At 44.4% G+C, this 22,802-nt stretch overlaps 1 protein-coding gene across 6 annotated transcripts in view; it reads right to left on the minus strand.

The window, feature by feature from the left end:
• The window catches only part of APC (APC regulator of Wnt signaling pathway), a 208,352-nt gene extending 186,759 nt beyond the window's left edge, over positions 1 to 21,593 (minus strand). For 5 of the 6 annotated variants that reach the window (XM_077462284.1, XM_077462285.1, XM_077462286.1 and 2 more), the window contains exon 1: positions 21,489 to 21,593. The gene's annotated coding sequence lies outside the window, so the exon portion shown is untranslated. The remainder of the gene's footprint in view (positions 1 to 21,488) is intronic. The other variant, XM_077462282.1, reaches the window with a different exon arrangement.
• Between the last annotated feature and the right edge of the window lie 1,209 nt (positions 21,594 to 22,802).

Below are 22,802 nucleotides of genomic sequence, written 5' to 3' on the forward strand. Positions count from 1 at the left end.
TATTTTTTTTACTAGTAATGGCTGCGATCTTTAGAGGGACTTTGACATTGCAGCAGACAAATGTGACCCCAAGGCTGTATTCACACCTGAGCGTATTGTTTTCAGGCGTTTTTGTACAGGCGTCTTGAGGTCCACCAATGTAAAAAGCAGTAAAACGCCTGTAATATGCCTAAAAAGAAGCTCATGTACTTTGAGCTTCAGGCAACAGAAAGCTAAGATGTGAACAGGGGCAATTTAAAGAGGGATTCCGCCCAAAAAAAAAAAAATATTAAAAGCCAGCAGCTATAAATACTACAGCTGCTGACTTTTAATAAATGGACACTCACCTGTCCCGGGTTCCAGCGATGCCGGCAGACGAGGCCGATCGATCACTCGGGCCTCGGCTGCTGCCGCCGCCATTCGAGGTGAGGGAATCAGGAAGTAAAGCGAACCGGCTTCACTTCCCGGTTCCCTACTGCGCATGCGCGAGCCGCGCAATAGGAGATCTCCGCGCTGTCACTGGGACCCGTGTGTGTCCCAGCAGACAGCGCGGCAGGGCAGGAAATGGAGTAGACTCCCGTGGGAGTCTATGCCCGGAAGTGGGTGAAAATACCTGTCTTTGACAGGTATCTCCACCCCCCTCCCCCCTGAAAGGTGTCAATTGTGACACCGGAGGGGGGGGTGGTTCCGATCAGCGGAGGTTCCACTTTAGGGTGGAATCTGGCTTTAAATGAATGGGAATACCTCATGTGTTTGAACACCGTTTACATATACGAGCGCCAGTTAGGTATGCATTCGCTTCTGCGCACAAGTATGGAGGGACAGGGCACTTTAAAAAAAAAAAAAAAAAATGTATTTTAACACTGTCCTTTAAAAAAAAAAAAAAATATATATATATTTTTTTTTTAATCACTTTTATTCCTATTACAAGGAATGCAAGCATCCCTTGTAACAGAAAAAAAAGCATAACAGGATCTCTTTAATGTGAGATCTGGGGTCAAAGAGACAGATCTCACATTTACACTTAAATATATTAAAAAAAAAAAAAAAAAAAAACAACTTTTTGGGTAAAAATTATCCCTTTAAAAAAGGTCATTGGGCAGAAGTGACGTTTGACGTCACTCCAGTCCTCCAAGGGTATAGAGTAGCAAGGGGGCCCATCATGCCCTCACCTGACTTCCTACCCATCAGGCCAAAGGACCCAATTGTCTCCGTCGCTTCCAACGGCTCCGGTAAGCGACAGGGACACCTGGGACGAGGGAGGGCACCTCTCTCATCACCCTTAAAAGTAATCAAGCGGCAATTCCGCCACTGAGACCACTTATGTGAAAGAGGACCACTGCTGTCGAGAAAAATATCGGGGTTATGGCAGCTATCAAAAAATCATAAAGTTAGAGATGCCTCATTCAGTCTGCTCCTCGATTCCCAACCCCTCTGCACTTGTCAAACTAAAGCACAGGAAAATATACATAGGATACCAAAATGGACTAAACCAGACCTGTAGGAAAACATCTATTGATGTTGCAGTATGAGGCCCCCTTTCACACGATCGGCCCGCTTGGATCAGAGCGTGCCACCCATTGACTTCTATGGGCAGGCAGATATAAGTGGAGATGGGTCCACTGACACCCGATCCGACAAGATCCACTCAAAACAGATGGATGGCGATACCTTTGCCATCCACCCAATCTGCCTGCTCAGCGGAGATCAATGGAGTGATCCCCCGCTGAGCTGTCGAAGTCCGTCCAGCAGATCTGCTCCATGAGAAAGGCTTTAACGCTGTGACCAGTTTAGTTGGTGGTCTTTACAGAAAGGTTAATCACTGTCAGTTCTCCAAGCCCCCCCAGTAGAGGATAAATGAATCCCGAGAGCGAGAGGATCTCCAGTTCTCACTCTGTCACGAGCGATCATGGGTGCCCGGCTTTCATTGGCTCGGGCGTGGCACCTCGGGTGCGCGTCCCTAGTGGTCAAGAGGGGAACCAATGAACAGTTGTTTTGCCCAGGGGAGCCAACCTGCCGTAGTACAACTGCAGCGGCTGGTCAGGAAGGGTATAATAAGGGCGATGTCTTGCCTCCACAGCATCCTTGTTTGATCCTTCCGTGCCCCTCTCCATCAGCACTGGGGTCACATTAGCTGTCTGATTGAGAGAAATTGAGGGAGAAAAGCAACATTGGAATACTAGTCAGTACCAGTGAACAAAAGCGTATTTGCGTTAGAAGAATAAATCACCTCCAAAGTTGGGTGTGCTACGTGTGGATGTTGCTGCAGTGTGTATAGCTATTGGAATCATTTTTTTTATATTTTAGAATGGGGCGCTTCAAGATTTTCCACAATTGTAGAGGGTGCCTTGATTGAAAAAAAAAAAAAAAAAAAAAAAAAAAGTTGAGAAACACAGAGTATGCAAAGCATAACAACGCACTTCTCTTATTTGCTTACTTTGGGCGTTATTTTTAGTGGAACTAAAAACAACCACTTGACCTCCAGGCCTTTTCTGGCACTTTTTTTGTTTACATGTAACAAATCAGTATTTTTTTTTCTAGAAAATGTATTTTCGGAAAAACCCCCAAACATTGTAACATTTTTAACCACTTCGCACCCAGGCTAATTCTGACATTTCTCTCCTACAAAATTACATAGAACCCCCAAACACACACACATATATATATATATATATATATATATATATATATATATATATATATATATATATATATATATATATATATATATATATATATATATATATATATATATATATATTTTTAGCAAAGACCCTAGGGAATACAATGGCGGTTGTTGCAACTTTTTATCTTGCACGGTATTAGCGCAGCAATTTTTCAAACAGAAAAAAAAAACAACAGTTTCATGCTTAAAGTGGAGGGCCACTCTGAAAAAAAAAAAAAAATATTAAAAATTACAAAAAAAAAAAAAAAAAATAACTTACTTACCAGAAATGCCTGTTGCTAGGCACATAATCCTAATCTTCCTCTTCCTCCTCCGCGGAGATCTTCTGTCTTCTGGGTAATGGGTCGCGCTGTGTTCTGGGAACTGTGTGTTCCAGAACACAGCGCGTCCCATTCACAAAGCGCTGCGTGACTCTCGCATGCGCAGTAGGAAACGGGCAGTGAAGCCGTAAGGCTCCACTGCCTGTTTCCCTTACAAGGAATGGCGGCGCCGGGACCCGAGAGCCGAGGGACGGGTCGGCCTCAGGCTGCCGACATCACGGGCGCCCTGGACAGGTAAGTGGGCTGATTAAGTCAGCAGCTGCAGTGTTTGCAGCTGCTGACTTTTTTTTTTTTTTTTTTTTTTTTTTTTTTTTTAAACGGCCCTCCGCTTTAAAAAAAAAAAAATAAAAAAAAAAAATAAAAAAAAAAAACAGTAAAAGATAGCCACTTTTTTTGCATAATGTGAAAGGTGAAGATACTCAGAGTAAATAGATACCCAACATATCACGCTTCAAAATTGCACGCGCCCGTGGAATGGCGCCAAAAAAAAAAAAAACTTTGGTATTTAAAAATCCCCATAGGCGACGCTTTAAACATTTTTACTGGTTACATGTTTTGAGTTAGAGGAGGTCTAGTGCTAGAATTATTGTTCTCGCGCCAATGTTTGCAGCGATACCTCACGTGTGGTCTGAACACCGTTTTCATATGTGGGCGGGACTTCCGTATGCGTTCGCTTCTGCGTACGAGCTCACACGGACAGGGGCGCGTTACATTTTTTTTTATCATTATTGTTCATTTTACTTTTTTTTTTTGTTTGACACTTTAAAAATAAATAAAATTAAAATGGGATTACTTTTATTCCTATTACAAGAAATGTAAACATCCCTTGTAATAGGAATATGGCATGATCTGACCTATTTACAGTGAGATATGGGGTCAATAAGAATATCTCTAGGCTGGGAAGACTAAAATAAAAAAAAAATTAAAAAATAAAAAAAAAAAAGAAGGGGGAAGGACCACGGCAGCACCGTTATTTGAATGCAGAGGCCGGGCGTGACGTCATAACATCGCACCCCGCCTCCGAGCGATCATAGAGACGCCGGCGACCATCTGGTCCGCCGGAAATCTCTATCATCACCATCTGGGGGTCAGCAGATCCTGTGTCCGACTCACCGATGGAAGTGGTGAGTCGATAGAACGTCCCCTCCCGCCGCCCTTAAGAATGATCAAGCGGCGGAACAGCCGCTATGATCGTTTTTATGGTGCAGGGAATCGCCAGCTGAAAATGCTGATATCTGAATGATGTCTGTAGCCTCAGGCATCATTCAGATATGCCCCCGGAAAGTCAAGGACATCCCAGGATGTGCCTTGGGAGCCAAGTGGTTAAAAGCATATTTTTTTTATGTCACACGGTATTTGTACAGCGGTTTTTCAAAAGCAATTGTTTTGGAAAAAATACACTAAATTTTAATGGAAAAAACAAAAACAAAAAAAAAAAACACACACACACACACACACACACACACACACACACACGACCCAATTTTTGGGAAAAATATAAGAGTAAATAGATGCCAAACATGTCATGCTTCAAAATTGCTGTTGTAAATTTTGCCATCCAAAAGCGACACTTTCAAACCCCTTACAGGTTACCACTTTAGATTTACAGAGTCTAGCACTGCTTGCTGCACAAGCCATTTCGTAGTTTAATGTTATCAGGAATTACCTTTTGTTTTTGATCTGCAGCGCTGTTATTTTCTGTAAAATTCTATGAAATATGGCAACCTGGAGGCATTCTGTACACAGAATGTTCCCAGAACAGTCAAGCCCTGCTTGAGAGATTGGCTCAATGATTTTCCCAGAAGTCTGTATTAAAATACAATCACATTTTAGGCATCCCTGCAATAGGAATTATATTTTTGATAAGATACTGACCAAGAATTCATTTCTTCTAAAGAGGGAAGCAGACATTGCAACTTTCCTCATTAGAATGCTGAAAGTGCATCAGCTGTTTAGAGTGAACAAAGGCACTCGCATTCAGGAATCATTATTCCAATACAAAGCGGAACATACAGCTTTTTTTTAAAGCAGTAATAAATTCTGCTTTTGCACTTGTACTTACAGGTAAAAACAAGCCATTTAACCACCTCGACAATTAAACCCCCTTCCTAACTAGACCAATTTTCGGTGCTCTCACATTGTGAATGACAACCAGAATATTTGTATTTTCCCCACACACACACAGAGCTTTCGTTTGGTGGTAATCACCGCTGAGTTTTTTTTATTTTTAAGCTGTAAAAGAAGAAAAAAAAAAAAAATTCTGAAAAAAAAAAATAAAATTCTTTTTCAAAATTAGTAATTTTTCTTCATACATTTTGGCCAAAATGTATACTGCTACATATCGTTGGTAAAAATAAACCAAAAATAGGTGTATATTATTTAGTCTTTGAGTCCACAAGCTATGGTGCCAATCTCTGAAAATTGATCACACCTTATGTACTGACGGCCTATTTCTTGAAACCCTAAGAGCCGGTTCACACAGCGGGCGATGCGAGGCGACACGACTCGCCTCGCAAGTCGCCCCCGTTCTGTACAATGGAACCGTTCTGAGAGGAGCGACTCGAGTCGCTCCGACTCAGAAAAAAGGTTCCTGTACTACTTTTGGGCGACCTCGGGGCGACTTGCATTGACTTCTATACAGAAGTCATCTGCAAGTTGCCGCTGAGGTCACGGCAGGTCGCGGCGAGGCAAGTCGGAGTCACCTCGCCTGCAGTGTGAACCGGCCCTAACAAGCCAGGAAAGTACAAATACCCTCCAAATGACCCCTTTTTGGAAAGTAGACATTCTAAGGTATTTAATAAGAGGCACGATGAGTATTTTGAAGTTGTAATTTTTTCCCCAAAATTCTTTGCAAAATCAAGATTTTTTTTTTTTTTACTTTTTTTTTTACTATCAGCACTGTGGGCAGTACAGATCCAGCCCACAGCACTGCTGCCACCTCCCTTCTCTGCTCACACTACTGATTGGTACAGAGAGGGGAGAGAGGAACCAGACATTACACCAATTTGTTTACAAGTGATCGCTCAGTTATTTGACGAATCGATCACGTGGTAAACGACTGCTGTCAGCGGCCATTTACCGTGTTATACGGAAGACCCGGCGATCATGGATATTCCCAGATGTGTGCCCCAGGAGGCTTGCGGGAGTGACATTCTGGGAGGATGTCAATGTACACCCTCTCAGAGTTAGAGCCGCGCTGTAGCCGTCATCTGGTTAAAAGATTTACATTCTTAGCAACCGGTGACTTCACTGGCACATGCAGACTGCGCTCTGAATGGACAGCATGCTCGAGTTTGCCGTCAGTCGAGAGCACTGTGCCAAGATTGCGGGAGTGAAGTCATTGTGGCCTGGCCAATCAATTGGCTATAGCATGCAAACCTGGAATAATAATGTATGATGGGTGAAAGTCATATCAGCGTGCTGCTGGATGGATCCACCTTACTGTCATAATGTGCTAGTATGCGGTGCTTACTATCACATTATGACAACCTGCGGGGGGGGGGGGGGGGGCATTTTTATTTTTTTAAAGAGTTTACTACCACTTTAGGAACAGGTAGGGCTAAAAAGTTTGTGCAAATCACTGCAGTGTACATAGATTACCCAAAGCAAATTTATTTTTTCTAAACAAAAGTAGAGTTGCTCTTTAGAGGAAGTCAAGTCTTATTTTTTTTTTAAATTTTACCTACCAGCAAGCCTAGAAGGCTTACCTGTAGGTACTGTGAATATCTTCTTGCACAGTTCAGGAGAAATTCAGAGTGCATTCAGCTGATGATGTCATCAGCACATGCGCTCTGTGGGACCTTCACAGCCCGTACCCTAAACGGCATCACCTGCGCACGTGCAGAAGTTACGTCATCGCGGCTCCAGCCACTCACAGTACCGGAGCCCGCGGACCCGAAAGAAACCCGGGGGAAGAGGTCAGCCGTCTCAGCAATTTGCGGGTGCCACTGGAGGGCTTCATTCCAAGGTAAGTATTTAGAATAAGCTAGTATGAGATGCATACTAGTTCGTTATGCCTTTATCTTAGGCCTTATGCTCATGTACAATGCTGCTGGTAAATGGATGTTTGGGAGCAGTTGGGTATTTTTTACAGCGATCCCTGAACTCTCCCGTTATCTTATCTGTCTATGTAAAAACAGGGTAATTTATAGTACTTTATAAGCAGTTAAGTTTAGAAGCATTTTTTGGAACGCAAAAAAATATAAAACGCTTCTAAAAATGCAAACGTGGCAAAACCCTGCTAAGCGCGGCATGTAAATGCGTCAAAACTGACATTTTAAAACGTTGGTTACACGAGGCCTTACAGGCCTCTTTTTCCCCTCCTCAGGGTTTACAAACTCTTTAAAGAGGAGATCCATTCTAACGCCCACCCACCCAAAAAAAAATAAAAAATTATTGTAGCTGCTGACTTTTAATATAAGGATGCTTACCTGTCCAGGGATCCAGCAGTGTGCTCACCCAAACAGATCCTTCAAATAGGTTTCAGGGTATCTTAGGTAAGGGAAGCAGGCAGTTCATAGTTGGTTTCCTACTGAGCATGTGCGAGCTGCCTGTGCATTGTGAACGGTCCCACAGTCTTCTGGCACCTGTGAGGTGTCCCAGAAGGCTGCGTGGGAAAGGATGGGAGCCAAAACTTCTGTACACTTCGCTCAAGTGATCTGACCAAAAGTTGGAACAGGTACCTGTCAAAACCAGGTACCTGCTCCCCCCTACCCCCAAAAAGGTGCAAAATGTCAGAGTGAAGGGAGTGAGGAAGATGCAAACCAGCAAATCTTCCCCTTTTGGGTGAAGTTCTGCTTTAAGTATTAAAAAACTGCAAGCATGCCGATTTTTATTGCAGCATAGACAGGCAATGTCAGAGCTTGTTCACACCATATGCAGTTGAAAACTTTTTTTATTTTTTTTTTTAAATCACAAATATGAAAGCATATACAAAAAGTTCTCTCAATTAGCCTAGTTTACACCATTTTGGTGCTTTCAGGTACTGTACATTTACACAGCATCCTGCATTTTTTAAACACCAGAACACACCATAAATGCAACTCAGTAAAAAATAAAAAATGGTTTTGCCGCAGATAAGCCCTAAACCCACTGTATGTCAGTATCACTAGGGTTGTCCAATGTAATATTAAAGTGATTGTAAAGGGTCGCTTTGTTTTAAAAAAAATAATAATATATATGTTATACTTAGCTCCTCTGTTCAGTTGGTTTTGCACAGAGCAGCCCAGATCCTCCTCTACTCGGGTCCTTCTTTGCCGCTCCTAGCCACTCCCTCCTTTGAGTGCCCCTCAGCTAGCAGCTTGCTACAGGTTGTCATCCAAGTCATAGCTCTGTGTATCCCATCAGACACAAAGCACAAACCTGGCCACGCCCCCTCTCCCCCCTGATTGGCTGACAACCATGGGAGCCAATAGCGACACTGCTCTATCTCAGCCAATCAGGAAGAGTGTACTGGATGGCTGAGGGGATTGTGGACATTGCTGGAAAGGAGCTCAGGTACGTAATTTGGGGGGGGGGGGGGGGGGGGAGCTGCTACACACAGAAGGTTTTTTTTTTTTTATCTTAATGAATAGAATGCATTAGGAAAAAAAAAAAAAAAAAAAAAAAACCTTCTGTCTTTGCAACGCCTTTAATTTTATAGTGGCTTTCACCGGACTATGTACAAGTTATGTTTGATTAGGAGTACAAAGTGCAAATACATGATGTGTAAGAGATAGGTCGCTGATTTCACAAAGTTTTACAGCCTAAAAAACCCTTGGCATTAAAGTCCAACCTTTTATTGTAGTGTTAGATTGTGGAGATGCTTTAGAACTTCTGTCAGCTTCTCATTACTGCTTGTGACCCCCCTTGGGGAGACTTCCGAACAGCTCTGCCACCACAGAAAAGTTTTTAGGCTTATTTATTAATCTTTCATGAGTCACAAAAGTGTCTTTTAGCTCCGTCAGATCTATTAGCGGTCTCTGTTCACATTTCCCTTTGATACTTGAAAAACGTCTTCTCTCCTGACAGTGGGTGTATCTATGTGGTCTTCTGTTCTGATTCAGTGTTCTCTGCTACCTGACCTCTCAAAAGCTCCAGATCTGGCTGAAAATTCTGACACACATTTATCTTCCTCCTGAAGGTGTTTGATGTTCATGCAACTTTTCATACATTTTTCACACTTCACTGTCATGTTTTAACAAAAATGTATGCATTTCATTATTCTAATGATTAAAACAGCAGCAACACTTTAAAGCAGCGCTCCACTCAAAATTGGAACTTCCACCTTAAGGACTCCTCAGTCCTCACCCCCTTAGGCATATCATTTTTAATTTTTTTAATTTTGGGGGGATACCTAGTTTACCCAGCTCCCACTTCCGCTCAGGCCGCCTAGGCAACTCGAGCAGAAGTTCTCCTCTCCCTGCAATCTTCTAGGACACGTCACAGGTCCCAGAAGATTGCCCGGCCATTTAGGAAACTCAGCTCTACTCGGGCATGTGCAGTGCAGACCCAGCTGTGAAGCCACAAGCTGACACAGCCGGGTGCCACACTTGTGATGCCGCAGAGAACCAAGGGCTCGGGCGCCTGCGTGTTTATTAAGAGGGCTTTCACACTGCGCCGCCCATAGCGTCGGCGGTAAAACAATGCTATTTTTAGCGTCGTATTTGTGGCGCATTTCGCCCCACTAGCTAACCTGAGAAAGGGTTAAAACCACCCGCAATATCAGTGTTTTGCCAGCGGTATTGCAGCGCTGCCCCAAGAAGCTGCTGGCAGGACTTTTCCTGACGTCCTGCCAGCGCGCCGCTCCAGTGTGAAAGCCCTAGGACAATCGTGCAGCAGTTTGAGGGCGGATTGCAGGCGCTATTTCTAACACTATAGCGCCTGCAAAATGCCCTCGGTGTAAAAGGGGTCTAAAAGTCACAGTGACTTTTGATAAACAAAAAACCGAGTGGAACTCCGCCTTACCGACAATATCCCCTCACTTCTTCCCTCAGTGTCCAAAAAAATAAAAAGAAAGTAACAAATGCCCTTTAACACTGTACAAGCTAAAAGCACTTTCCAGATATTACTGAATCGTATTATTACTAGTATTTTCCATAACAGTATGGAAGTCAACTTTCAAAAAAATCATTATGGGCAGGATGTGATCTAGTTAGATAAATAATATTGGAAAAACGTGCCAAGTATTTTTTTTCCTTTAGTTTAAAATATAACTGAAGGTAAAACATTTTTCTTTAGTTTTGGATAGAGTGGAGAGGGATTAGAACCCCTTGCAAGGGTTAACCTTCCAATACTCTACCCAATATGAAAAAAAAAATTCCTCGTTATCACAGGATTTATATAGCGCCAACAGTTTATGTGGCGCTTTACAACTTGACAGTACAAATACAATACACTTTAATACAGTAGGAATCAGAGGGCCCTGCTCCTTAGAGCTTACAATCCAAGAGGGAAGCTCAATAGATACAAGAGGTAATAACTGTGGGTGATGTGCTGATGGAGAAAATAAATGTACAGTTGTTAGGTGGGGGGGGGGGGGGCGGGGGGGACGGATAGGCTTCTCTGAAAAGATGAGTTTTCAGGGATCGTCTGAAAGTGGACAAAGTAGGAGAAAGTCAGACAGATTGGGGTAGGGCATTCCAGAGGATGGGAGAGGCTTTTGGAGAAGTCCTGAAGGTGAGCATGGGATGAGGTGACAAGGGAGTTTGAGAGCAGGTGGTCTTGGGAGGAGTGAAGAGAACGATTAGGTTGGCATTTTGAGACTAGGCAAGTGATATAGCTGGGGGCCAGGTTGTGGATGGCTTTTTAAAATTATAGTTAGCATCTTGAATTTAATTTGTCAGAGGCAGCCAATGGAGGGGTTAGCAGAGGGGTATAGCAGACGCTGGTTTGTGAGGTGGATGAGCCTGGCAGCAGCGTTCATGATGGACTGAAGTGGGGATAGCCTATTTAGGAGGTAAACGAATAAGGAGGGAGCTATACTTTAAACTGTGTTCAGTTGGTAAAAAGTATTAGATAAAAAAGGAGTATTAATAGACATATTAAGAGAACATTTACTATAAAACATGTCGTGATCCAACTGACAAGATCAGGCAAAGAAAAGATATTACTATGGAGGCATTAAGGGGCCAGCAAATATAAAATTAGATAGTGGTGAACGTATGGATTTCCTCCAGATGCTGTGGGAGTGCAATGGGGAGCTATTTCAGAGCAGTCCCACCGCATGACAAGGAAAAATGTCTTGTCTCCTGTGTGCCAGGGTTCACACCACTTCTTTGCAATGCTGTGCGGGCAGTGTGCACTGAAAAATAAAAAAAGTAGTACATAGCAATGCACCGCCTAGCACAATGTAGCGGCCAACTGAACTTTACGAAATGTCTGTGTGACACTTCAGTAAACTTGAACAGTGTTGTGATCGGACGGAACCACCGCACACCAACCAATGCAATAAAAATCAGCAACTGATGTGATTGGCCCTAAAACTGTTTACATTCATCCTAAACCAAAGAACCAAACTATTTGTGGTTTATGCCTACCCCAATTCCAGCTAGGAACACACATTACAATGGGATAGTACAATCTCCTCCAGATCTACTGACAGCTTTGAAACACAAGTGTCTACTTATTTATTCAGAAAGGTCCACATACTACACAGCTGTTGGTATACCCGAGATTGTGCAATGATTGTACAGTCGCGTTGTAGAAAGTGTAGCCAGCTGGACTCGGGGCAAACCGCAAAATTTACAGCTGAATAGAGTTAGGCCGAATACCTCCCCGGTTTGGTTTGCGCCAGAACTCTTCAACATTGCATAAGTTCAGACTCGAACTTGAAAAATCAAAAGTGCCCATTTTGAAGGCTTATATGCAAGTTATCAGGCATAAAAAGGGTATGGGGATCAGGTACTGCCTTGTGGGACATACATCAATGCAAACGATTTTTTTTAATGATACTTAAAGTGAAACCATAAAAAAGTCAAAAATGTCCCTTAGTCTGCCTGTAAAATGGTGCATCTGTGTATAGAACCTGCTGCAGCAAAACTGCCATTTATAATGGGGGGGAGCGGATCCCTTTGGGAATTTAAAGGGGATCTCCAAGCCAAAATTGAAAAAAATAAATCCCCCCCCCCCAAAACTCATACTAGACCCTTTTCCAAGCAAGCGCCCACCCGAACCATACGGTGATGGGGACAAGGGCCTCTTCCAGACAACCCTGGACGGAGGTTGTGGGGGTCTGCGGGCAAGGGTCTTAGAAGAACCAAACGATAAATCCCATTTGAGAAAACGAATAAGAGGCCTAGAAAAAATAAAAAACACACACAATAATGCAGCTACCTGCGTCTTGAGAGTTATTGCTGTTAAACCTTTCTCCATTCCTTCCTGGAGAAATAATAAAACTGAAAACAGTGCTAAACTAAATTAAAGTTCTTGCTGGAACTGTAACACTTCCAGACTTTGAAGTAAATAGCCCTGGTGACCTTCTTCCTACTTGTTAGAAGGGTGTTGATAAGTTTTTCTGATAGTCCCCCTTTCCTTAGAATTTCATCCTCAGAAACCAGGTGGTTAGATTGGATCTGGATGAAGAATCTGACCTTGAACCAAAAGATCCTCCCTAATTGGTAATCTCCAGGGAGGTTTTTCTGAGAGATTCATTAGGGTTGAGTACCAGTCTCTCTGGCCAATATGTAGCAATTAAGGATCAGATCTGTGGACTCTGCTCTGAACTTTGCTAACACGCTTGGTATTACTTGAAAGGGGGGGGAGGGGGGCATAAGACAGCACACATCCACACCAGAGTGCTTAATCCTGGTCTCTGGAGAGAGAAGAAGGCCGATGTTTTTGCACTTATTTGGTTTGCAAAGAGGTCCACCTGAGGAAGGCCCCAACGTTCGGTGATCATCTTGAATAGATCTTGGTTTAACGACCATTCTGCTTCCCTCCTGCTGAGGTGGTCTGCTAGGGTGTTTTCAGAAGGACTGTGGACAGCGAGGCCAAATTGTCCTCTGCCCCGCTCAGGATTTGATGAGCTAGTTTCACCAGGGTCTTGCTCCTTGTGCCACCCCCCTGCTTTGTTAAGTATAATACCGGCATTATGTTGTCCGATAACACCTGGACATGCTGTTCCCTTAGAGCCTGCTTGAATAGGAGGCTTAGATGGATAACCTTTAACTCCCTCCGATTTGAGGACCTTCTTGCCTCTGGCTTGGACCATACTCCCTGTGTTGTCTGTTCCTCGAGGTGAGCTTCCCACCCCCATGCGCTCGCATCTGGTTGTTAATCTCCGAGTTACTGGAAAAGCGCAGGGGGTAGTCCTTTTCAAGTGTTCCCCTGTTCCCTCATCTGATTTATTTTCCAGAGGCTTCTGGTGTGTCCAATTCAGTAGAATGTCTGACTGCAGACGTCGAGCATGAAGCCTGGCCCACTGCTGCTGTCAATAGGCCTAGAACTGAAACCTCCGTTTTGGTTTGAAGTGTTCTCAGAGCTATCTGCATTCCCCCCCCCCCCCCCAATCTTCTTTTGTGGGAGGAAGATTCTTTATTTTATTGAATCTATTTCATATCCCAGAAACTAAACTCATTGAGACGGTTCCAGATTTTATTTCTCAAGGTTCAGAAGCCCACCTAAGCTGTTTAGATGTCCCTAGGTTACTTGCAGATTGACCACTACCTGATCTTTTGAGTCTGCAAACAGTAGTAGGTCGTCCAGATAAGGCACTATGGAAATCCCCTTCAGTCTCAGGGACTCCAAAGCCTCTGCCATCACTTTAGTGAATACTCTAGTAGATGAGGAAAGGCTGAAGGGCAGCGCCCTAAACTGAAGGTGCCAAATTTCTGCGACTAAGCTGCAATTGGTATATAGCTTTAAGCATCCCTTAGGTTGATGGATGCCATGTAACAGTTGGGGCGAGTAAATTTAGAGAAAATCATGTCCATCCAGAACTTTTTGTACTTTATACATCGATTCTCAACTTGAAGATTCTGAACCACACAAAATTTCCATGGTGGTTTCTTGATGAAAGATAAATGTGGGAGTAAAAACCCAACCCTTCCCTTTCTGGTCCTTTGGGACCTGGGAAATGGTACCCTGCTGCATCAGTTCTCTCAGGAGAGATGTCATAGCCAGGGCTTTCTCCTGATCCCTCTAAAGGTTTGTAATATAAAAACAACATGTCTAAAAATTCTAGATGATTGTTCTGAATTTAATCAAGCAAGGCTAACATGCTTTTTCCCCAAACTAGGTTTGCAAAGCACAAAAATTCTTCCTTTGCTGCACCACTTTCTTTTTCTGCGGAAAATCTTTCTTCTTGCCCACCGTTCTATCAAGGATGGTCTCCAATTCTGGCCCAAACATCATATCTCCTTTAAAAAAGGAATTCTGCACAAATTTCACCTTTGATTCTGAGTCCCCTGACCAGGTTTTAAGCCCAAGAACCCTCCTGGCTGAATTAACTAGGGCTGAAGATCTGGCCGACATCCTGATGGATTCCACCGAGGGATTTGCCATGTATTTGACCGCTCTTAAAAGGGTAGGGAAGGACTCTAGCAAATCTTTCGTAGAGGTGCCTGCTACCACATGGCCTTTAAGCTGTTCCAGACAGCATTCCATGTTTTCCCCTACTACTGTAGCGGCCATCGCCGGCTTTATGTTAGATAAGGACGAGTCCCAGGCTTTCCTTAATAGAGCCATGTCCTCGAATGCGAGATCGGTCCGTCTAGACACTTGGGAAAAGGCAGCATCGATTTTTGGTCTTTTTTTTCCCAAACCAACGCTTGGTCCTCCTCAAAAGAAAACCTTTGGAGGGCTCTAGAAGAAAAAAAAAAAGTAAAAAAAACACTGTCCTTTTTCTGGATCCTTCCACTCCTTAAGTGTATCGGTCAGAACTTTATGGACAGGAAAAACTGTTTTGTCTCCTATAGCCCCTGATACATTGTCATGTAACGAAAGCTGGGCTTTTTCTTTTATTTCCAAGGTGGTAAGGACCGCTTTTAGTTAGTCATCCACTTCTTCTAGCATCTAGACGATCTCATCTCTTCTTCCCCCTCATCTTCCTTAGAGTCAATTGTTGAGGGGAGAATACTCTTGCTCCGACTCACTTTCAATTGGTCTAGAAGTGCTAGGGTCTCTGCCAATTCATTCCTTTCTTACCCAAGGAAAAGAGCTTCTTACACTCTTGTGTGGACTCACCCCTTACTTAACCTGCAATGCAGGATTTGCAAAGCGGTTTTGTCCACGAGTCCCTTAGTGGGTTCTTGCATTAAGGGAATTTTCTTCCTGTAGCTCTCCGATTTGGCGGTGGCTTTCTACAAGACAGAAAACAAATAAAAAAAATAAAAACCTATTAGGGTGAGACACTGGTCCAGACCGGAGCAGAGAGAAAAGAAAAGTTGCCCAAAGCTGCCTCCACAAACGTGCATAAGAGTCTCCCCGCCATGGTGAGCTGCTAATAGAATGTGTCCCCACAGCAGACAGCTGCAAGCTTTAATCATATTCAAACAGAAACAAAATAACCCATGTGAAGAAAAGGAAGGAGGCGCCTCTGCACCTCTCCTGCCCGGGCCTGGCTGCCATCACTGCTGGAAACTGTGCGCTTTTTAATGCTGCTCTTTCCATCGCCCCCAACCCCCGGGGAGCGGAAGAAAGCCCCGGCCAGATGACCCGCTCCTTTGTTCCAGCAGCCAGAACCACGTGCTGCTACGCCCCCACTGGAAGTCTCTGCCTCCGGAAAGGACGTCACCCGTGACTCGGCCCCGACTTGCTGAGACCTAGCATGGACGCTCAGCCTGAGCACACACGCGCCCCCCCTGAGCATCTGGGGCGGATTACAGCCGACGGACCATTACTCCTATGAGCCAGTGGAGGAACGGGCACCAGAGCAACCCCCCTCTTGTACTGGGCTGGTCTGGAAATCAAGCACTGAAGGTACTGCCACTGACCCCCACTTCAGAGGGAAGCCCCCCTGGTTCCCCAGACGTGCTTCCACCATGGCAGAGGAAACACTAAAATTGGTGGCATGTTGGAAGCAGCTGAATTTAAAGGGGCATTGTCACACAGCGTTTCCTGTGAAGAGGTGGATCTATGCTATCTCCAAGGTGCTGTCCTGAAAGGCGAAAGGATAAAACCACTCCACCCACAACAAAGACTAAGCGCCAAATGCCTGCTCCGCCATTTGACAGTTCTTAAATAGATAAGGGGTGGGGGCCACCTAGTGATGTCACCTGGGAGCACCAACCCCCCCTGTTAAGTCACTGATTGTTTTGAATTGTTCATCTAATTCAGTGCACATTAATGCATGGAAAATGTGCAGCAAGTTGTGACGCTAGACAAAGAAAAGTGCAAAACCTCTCTGTCAATCCCTCCACTGGCTTCCGCTCAGCCAAAGAATTAAATTCAAAATACTAACAATTACGTACAAAGCCATCCACAACTCTGCCCCCAGCTACATCACTAGCTTAGTCTCTAAATACCAACCTACTCGTTCTCTTCATTCCGCTCAAGACCTCTTGCTCTCTAGCTCCCTCATCACCTCCTCCCATACTCGCCTCCAGGACTTTTCCAAAGCCTCTCCAATCCTATGGAATGCTCTACCCCAATCTGTCCACTTATCTCCTACTTTATTAGCTTTTAGACGATCCCTGAAAACACTTCTCTTCAGAGAAGCCTACCCTACCCACACCTAACTGTATTTTCATTTTCCCCATCAGCTCATCCCCCACAGTTATTACCTGTTATTTCAACTTGCCCCTCCCTTCTAGATTGTAAGCTCTAACGAGCAGGGCCCTCTGATCCCTCCTGTATTGATTTGTATTGTAAGTGTACTGTCTGCCCTCATATTGTAAAGCGCTGTGCAAACTGTTGGCGCTATATAAATCCTGAATAATAATATTATTACAGAGGTTAGGGAGCTGAAATTATCAATGCAAATGCAGGTGACCAGCAACAAGCTGCTATTGCAGCTCCAAACATCTGTATGGGGAGTAAACTGGTTCTCAAATGAATAAAACCTATCAACACAGGCCTGAATACTGTTAAGATTTCCTGATTATTAACACCCTTCTACCACAGTGCACAGCCAAGTATTAATAATGCTGTCAGTGCGATGCATGATGTACATTTCACCGCATCCTAAGGTTTACCTTTTTTATTTTTTACTTTATTTGCAGTATCACAAAGTGAAACTTCATTCACGTCTCCACACAGCAGCGCGGTGCACTGCAGCAACAAGTCATGCCTTCTAGTGCACTGTGGTAAAATGCTACATGTCTGCAGTCTACCGCAGCGCAGTGTAAAATGGGGCACATAGAAACCAACTGGTTTCTATGTTCCTTTGCAGCGATCTACATTAATGCAAGTGTGCGCTGTGTGAACAGTCCCATATTGTCACCCATTTCAGTTTTGCAGTCTTTCAAATCACCTGACTTTTGATGGCTACAAACAAGTAGAAGTAGTGCAGAAATTATAAGAAACTGGATAACCAGAAATGATAAAAATTGGAAGAGAAAACATGGTTTGTCATTCCTGGGCAGATGAAATATTTTATATATGAATTTCAACTTTGTGGTTTCCCTGAGATTCAAACTTTGAGTAAAACAGCGAGCAATGGAATGTTCTCAATCATCCATGCATGGATTCCATTTTTATTTCCCCCCCCACAATGCTCACCAGTAGTAGAACGAATACCTGACTCTCCCATAAAACCTTTTTTGTCTGCATTACAGCAACCATATAAACCTGAATAAGGATTTTCACTTCATTTCTCACACAACAGAAATATTGCAGGCAGTGACAGATGTAACATGAAATCACACAATGATTCCTACATAAATGTGTGCCAGCCATCTGCCACCAACACTAACTATGCACACATACATTGAGGATAAATGCATTTCCCCCGAGTTAAAGTGGATCTAAACCCATTAAAAGGAATGTTTCCCAAAATAGTTACAGTACATTCAAGGCATGCTGTGATCGATATCTGTTACAGTGGCTTGTGCTCTCCAAAACTATTTTTTTTTATATATAATCCAAAAGCATACCGACTATCAAAGTGCACTAAAGGTTTACAAAGAGCTGCTACCACAAAAAAAAAAAAAAAAAAAATATATAATAATAATAATAATAATAATAATAATAATAATACGAAAAGAATTGTGAAGCACTCTTAAAACTACAAGATACGCAAAACCTTAAAAAAATATTACTCAAAAACAAACAAGAATATACATTACATTATACACACATAATGCATAAATACATATAGTATACCATGTGCGTTTGCATAGAATACATACACAAGTCAATGTACTTACACACTATATACACACCCCAAATAATAAGAACACATTTCAAATATCTCAGTGTTCAAACATCCAAAAAATGATATGCATGACCAGTCCAGAGTCCAATAGTTAGTAACGTGCCTTAGGACTTTCAGTCCACTCAGTATGTGCCTCAATACCACCACAGTGCACACATGGGTGTACCCTCATCTTCTTGGACACCACTATTGTAACAGGCACTCCTGTTTCTTCTCCAGGTCCTCGCCCAAAACTTGTGGTTAATCACATATAAATCAGAAATCAATCCATTCCAGTAGTCGGAGGATAGAAGCAGAAGGAAACTCCATAGTTTAAAGCCAAGTTCACAACTATGCAGGTTGCAGTTGATGTGTTTTAGAACATTCATATTTGATGCAGTGTGTGTGTGTGTGTGTGTGTGTGTGTGTGTGTGTGTGTGTGTGTGTCTAATGGGAAAGTATGACAGTTCTGTTGATGTGATGTGACTTTGATGCGACTTTACACTTTCTGGCACGCAAGTAGCATCAAAGTTCAGGAACCTTTGTGTGTCCAATTCGAATGTTAGGGCTAGGGTTTCTGGTAATCATTAGGGTTGGTGTTGTAACCCTAACAAATTACCGCCAACCCTAACATTTAATCCCAACCATGGCCCTTAACTCTAGCCCTAACACTAGCCATAAACCCCAACATTTAACCCCAGCCCTTTACCCCAACACTCAACTTTGGGCACATAAAAGTCACTGCACTACTTTGATGCTACTTGAGTGCCAAAGTGTGTAAAGCTGCATCAAAGTCGCACTACATGAACAGAAATGTCATACTTTCCCCATTAACCGCATCAAAAACACTTGCGTTTATGGTGCAAGTCTATTACACATGCAAAGTGCAATCTACCGCGGGAACAAAAATGCCTAAACCCTTTCCAAAAAAACGAAACACGCAACGGCTCAAAATGCACAGATGTTAACTAGAGCCATCGGGGAGTCATGTTAAATGGACTGTAATGCGTTTCTGCAACACATAGGTATGAACCAAGGCTAAAACCAAATAATATATATTTTTAATAAACTTAAATTACACATACAAAATTGCTAAATAAAACGGCATCACATAAGTAGCAATTCACAAGTAACAGGCAGTATTGGAAATCTAAGATTGCGTCTAAGCTCTGCCCAACATGATGATGGAACACTGCAGCACCCTGATGCATCGAGAAAGTCTGGTATGGACACAACGCGTCAACAACCCTGTAGTACATATTTGTGGATTAGGGATAAGTGGGTTCTCTCACAAAAGCTCCTGCACATATACAACTGTGGCGGTCTGAGGTTGTGTGCTGCTGAGAGTGCACCCCCTGTATACAGACTCTGCCTGCAAGCTCCTGAACATGTAACCACTGTGGGAGCCAATCACAGCGGTCACGTGATTGGCAAGACATTTCGCCTCTTGGCAATAAAGTGGTTGTAAAAGCAGAACTTTTTTTATCTTAATGCATTATATGCATTAAGATAAAAAGCCTTCTGTGTGCTTGCAGTCTCCCCAGCACCCCCATCTCTGTCCACGAGTCCATCGGCCGTCTGCAACTCCCCGCTCGATTGGCTAAGATACAGCAGGGCGCCATTGGCTCCAGCGGCCATCAAAGTCAGTTAGCCAAACAGGAGAGAGAGGGGCAGGGCCGACTGGCAGCTCCGTGTCTGAATTGACACGCGGATAGGTGCCCCCCATAGCAAGCTGCTTGCTGTGAGGGGCACTCAACAGGAGGGGCCAGAGAAGAGGAGAATCGGGGCTGCTCTGTGCAAAGCCTTTAAACAGAGCAGGCAAGTAGAACAGGTTTGTTATTTTTTATTACTACACTTTACAATCACTTTAAAGACAACTTAAAGGGGCTCACTTACTGAAACAAGATTTCATTTAATTGCTGCTTAGTGCCGAAATGGTGTGTGTGCGCAACAACATGCTGTGTAAGCAATGCATTGATGTGAACTGAATAAGGCAGAAGGTAAATTGCCTCCTCTATGGGTTGGGCACATGGTGTGTATGGACCCTCACCCTGGATCACCCAGAACCATGACATCTTTTAGACTGTAAGCTCCATGAGCAAGGACCTCCTAATCCTCTTGTACTGAAACCACTTTGTCTCCCTATTGTGTATAAACTGTGCAATATAAATGCTGAATAATATGGAATTCAGCAACTCCAATCTATGGGACGTGTAAACCCTAAATATTTAACGTAACTGACCATCACTGCACTAAGCGTCCATTGTAATACATCGATCTTCTCCATACCTGCTTACTACACATACCAGCACCCAGCGCCACCCCACAGCGTTGCCCACAGCTTGCGCCACCCACAGCATCCAACACCACCCACAGCATCCAGCCCATGCCACCTACAGCATCCAACACCACCCACAGCGCACAGCCTGCATCAACTACAGCATCCAGCCCCAACCACAGCGCACAGCCTGCGCCACCTACAGCATACAGCCTTTGCCACCCACAGCCTGCACCACCTACAGCATCCAACGCACAACTTGCGTCCAGCATCACCCACAGCCTGCGCCACCTACAGCATCCAACGCCACCCAGTGTACAGCCTGTGCCACTTACAACATCCAGCACCACCCACAGCACATAGGACTGAGCCACCTATAGCGCCCCGGCATCACCTACAGCTCCCCCAGTGCCACCCAGTTCCCAGCCTGCGCCACCTACAGCGCCCAGTGCCACCTACAGCGCCCAGCCTGCGTCACCTACAGCGCCCAGCCTGCGCCACCTACAGCGCCACCCACAGTTCACAGCCTGCGCCACCAACAGTTCACAGCCTGCGCCACCTACAGCGCCACCCACAGTTCACAGCCAGCGCCACCTACAGCGCACTGCTTGCAGCCACTGCCACCCAAAGTGCACTGCCTCATCCTGCACTTAGTGCCACCTACAGCACACACTCAGACTACCCCACAGCTGTATCCAATTCCAATGTGTTGCCCAGGTACAGAGTCCTGTCCTCACACCTCATACTGTGCCTGCTCCCTATACTACCTATGCTCCTGGCCCCTAGTGGAGCCCCCCGGTGCCCCTACACACTCCAACCATCTCCTCTCAGCACTGGGACAACTTGCTTGTATACCATCAGCTCAAAGCTCCCTGTGCTGAGGAACACCTGGACCTGTCCTCTACACAGATAACCCCGCTCTCTGGTCACCCCCTCACACCTTTCCTCACTTACCTTCTTTTATTTATTCCTCCAACCCTCACACGGCTCCGCCGCCATCTTGTCTGAGAGACACAACGGCCCGTATTGCGCAGGCGCAACATTCAGAGTGGATGAGTTCGAACACCCCGCCCTGTTTTCGACGTCGCCAAGGTCTCGCCAATAGCCATTGCCTCTCACAAGTCCTATACAGAAGCCTGGGCACGCCTACTATCTCTAAAGAGGCCGCTGCCTGAGCTCAGGTGTGTTCTGTGTGGACACGCCCACCAGATATCGGCACCGCACACAGAGGTAGGGACGTCTGGGCGGGGCCTGTCCGTGCTAGCCTATAGATGAGCCATGTACCTATCGAGGGGACCAAAGGAATCCATTCAAATCTATTCTTCAACAGCAGCAAACGTTATAAATCTACGTTGTGCGGAATAAATGGCTTTGTAAAAGTAGTGGTCACATCATCGCTTGTAAACCTAGGCTGTGCACAAATGTGGGAGGGAACCAATAGGCGTGCAGAAAACTACAGGAGGGGGTGGAGACAAGACCAGTCACTGTGCACAAGAAGAGAGAGCAGCACAGATCGGTCTTTATTACAGGAAGTTCCTACACAGAGGTAACTGTTCACACTTTATTACTGCACTGATCTGGAAGAGACAAAGCATGACACCAAACAATATCTTTATTATCCATACATTTTTATACACACAAAACTCTTATTGGCCCTGTAATCTTATTTTTATGATTTTTTTTTTTGCTGTTTTTCTGCCTCTTTGTTATGTTCTCTGTGAGCTCCCAACCCTCTCCTTTTCCCCTCTTCCCTTTGTATGGAACAAGCAGTGCACGTTAGTTGCAGTCATGTACACCGCTCTCTACACATCCATAGCTCACAATCCATCTTGGGAGAAAGCCAGCAAGGGCGGCTCCATTCCTGTATATGGTAACTCCATGGAGAAGCCACCCTCTAATCAGACCACAGCACCCCAAAAAAAATTGGAGGAGGCTGAGGGCAATAAAAGGACATTTTTTGAGTTTTGGATACATACCTCAATAGAATTTTCTTTTTTTTTAAAGTATAGTGTCACTTTAAAGTGGAACGTCACCCAAAGTTCTGCTCCTCCTCCTCCCCCTTCTCCTTTAAATTTGGCGCTTTTTTGCTTCCTGTCAGATCTGAGAGAAAGTCCCCCCCCTTTTCCCGCAGCCTTTTTGCACACATCACAGGTCCCAGAAGCCTGCGGGGCCAATGACAAAGTGCAGCATGGCTTACGCATGCGCAGCTGGAACCCAGCTGTGAAGCCGCAAGGCTTCACTGCTGGCCTCCCTTATTGTAGATGCTGG

The sequence above is a fragment of the Lithobates pipiens genome, unplaced genomic scaffold, assembly GCF_037356315.1.
Source record: "Lithobates pipiens isolate NorthernLeopardFrog02 unplaced genomic scaffold, aLitPip1_a1.2 Scaffold_3, whole genome shotgun sequence".
NCBI classification, from domain to species: Eukaryota; Metazoa; Chordata; class Amphibia; order Anura; family Ranidae; genus Lithobates; species Lithobates pipiens.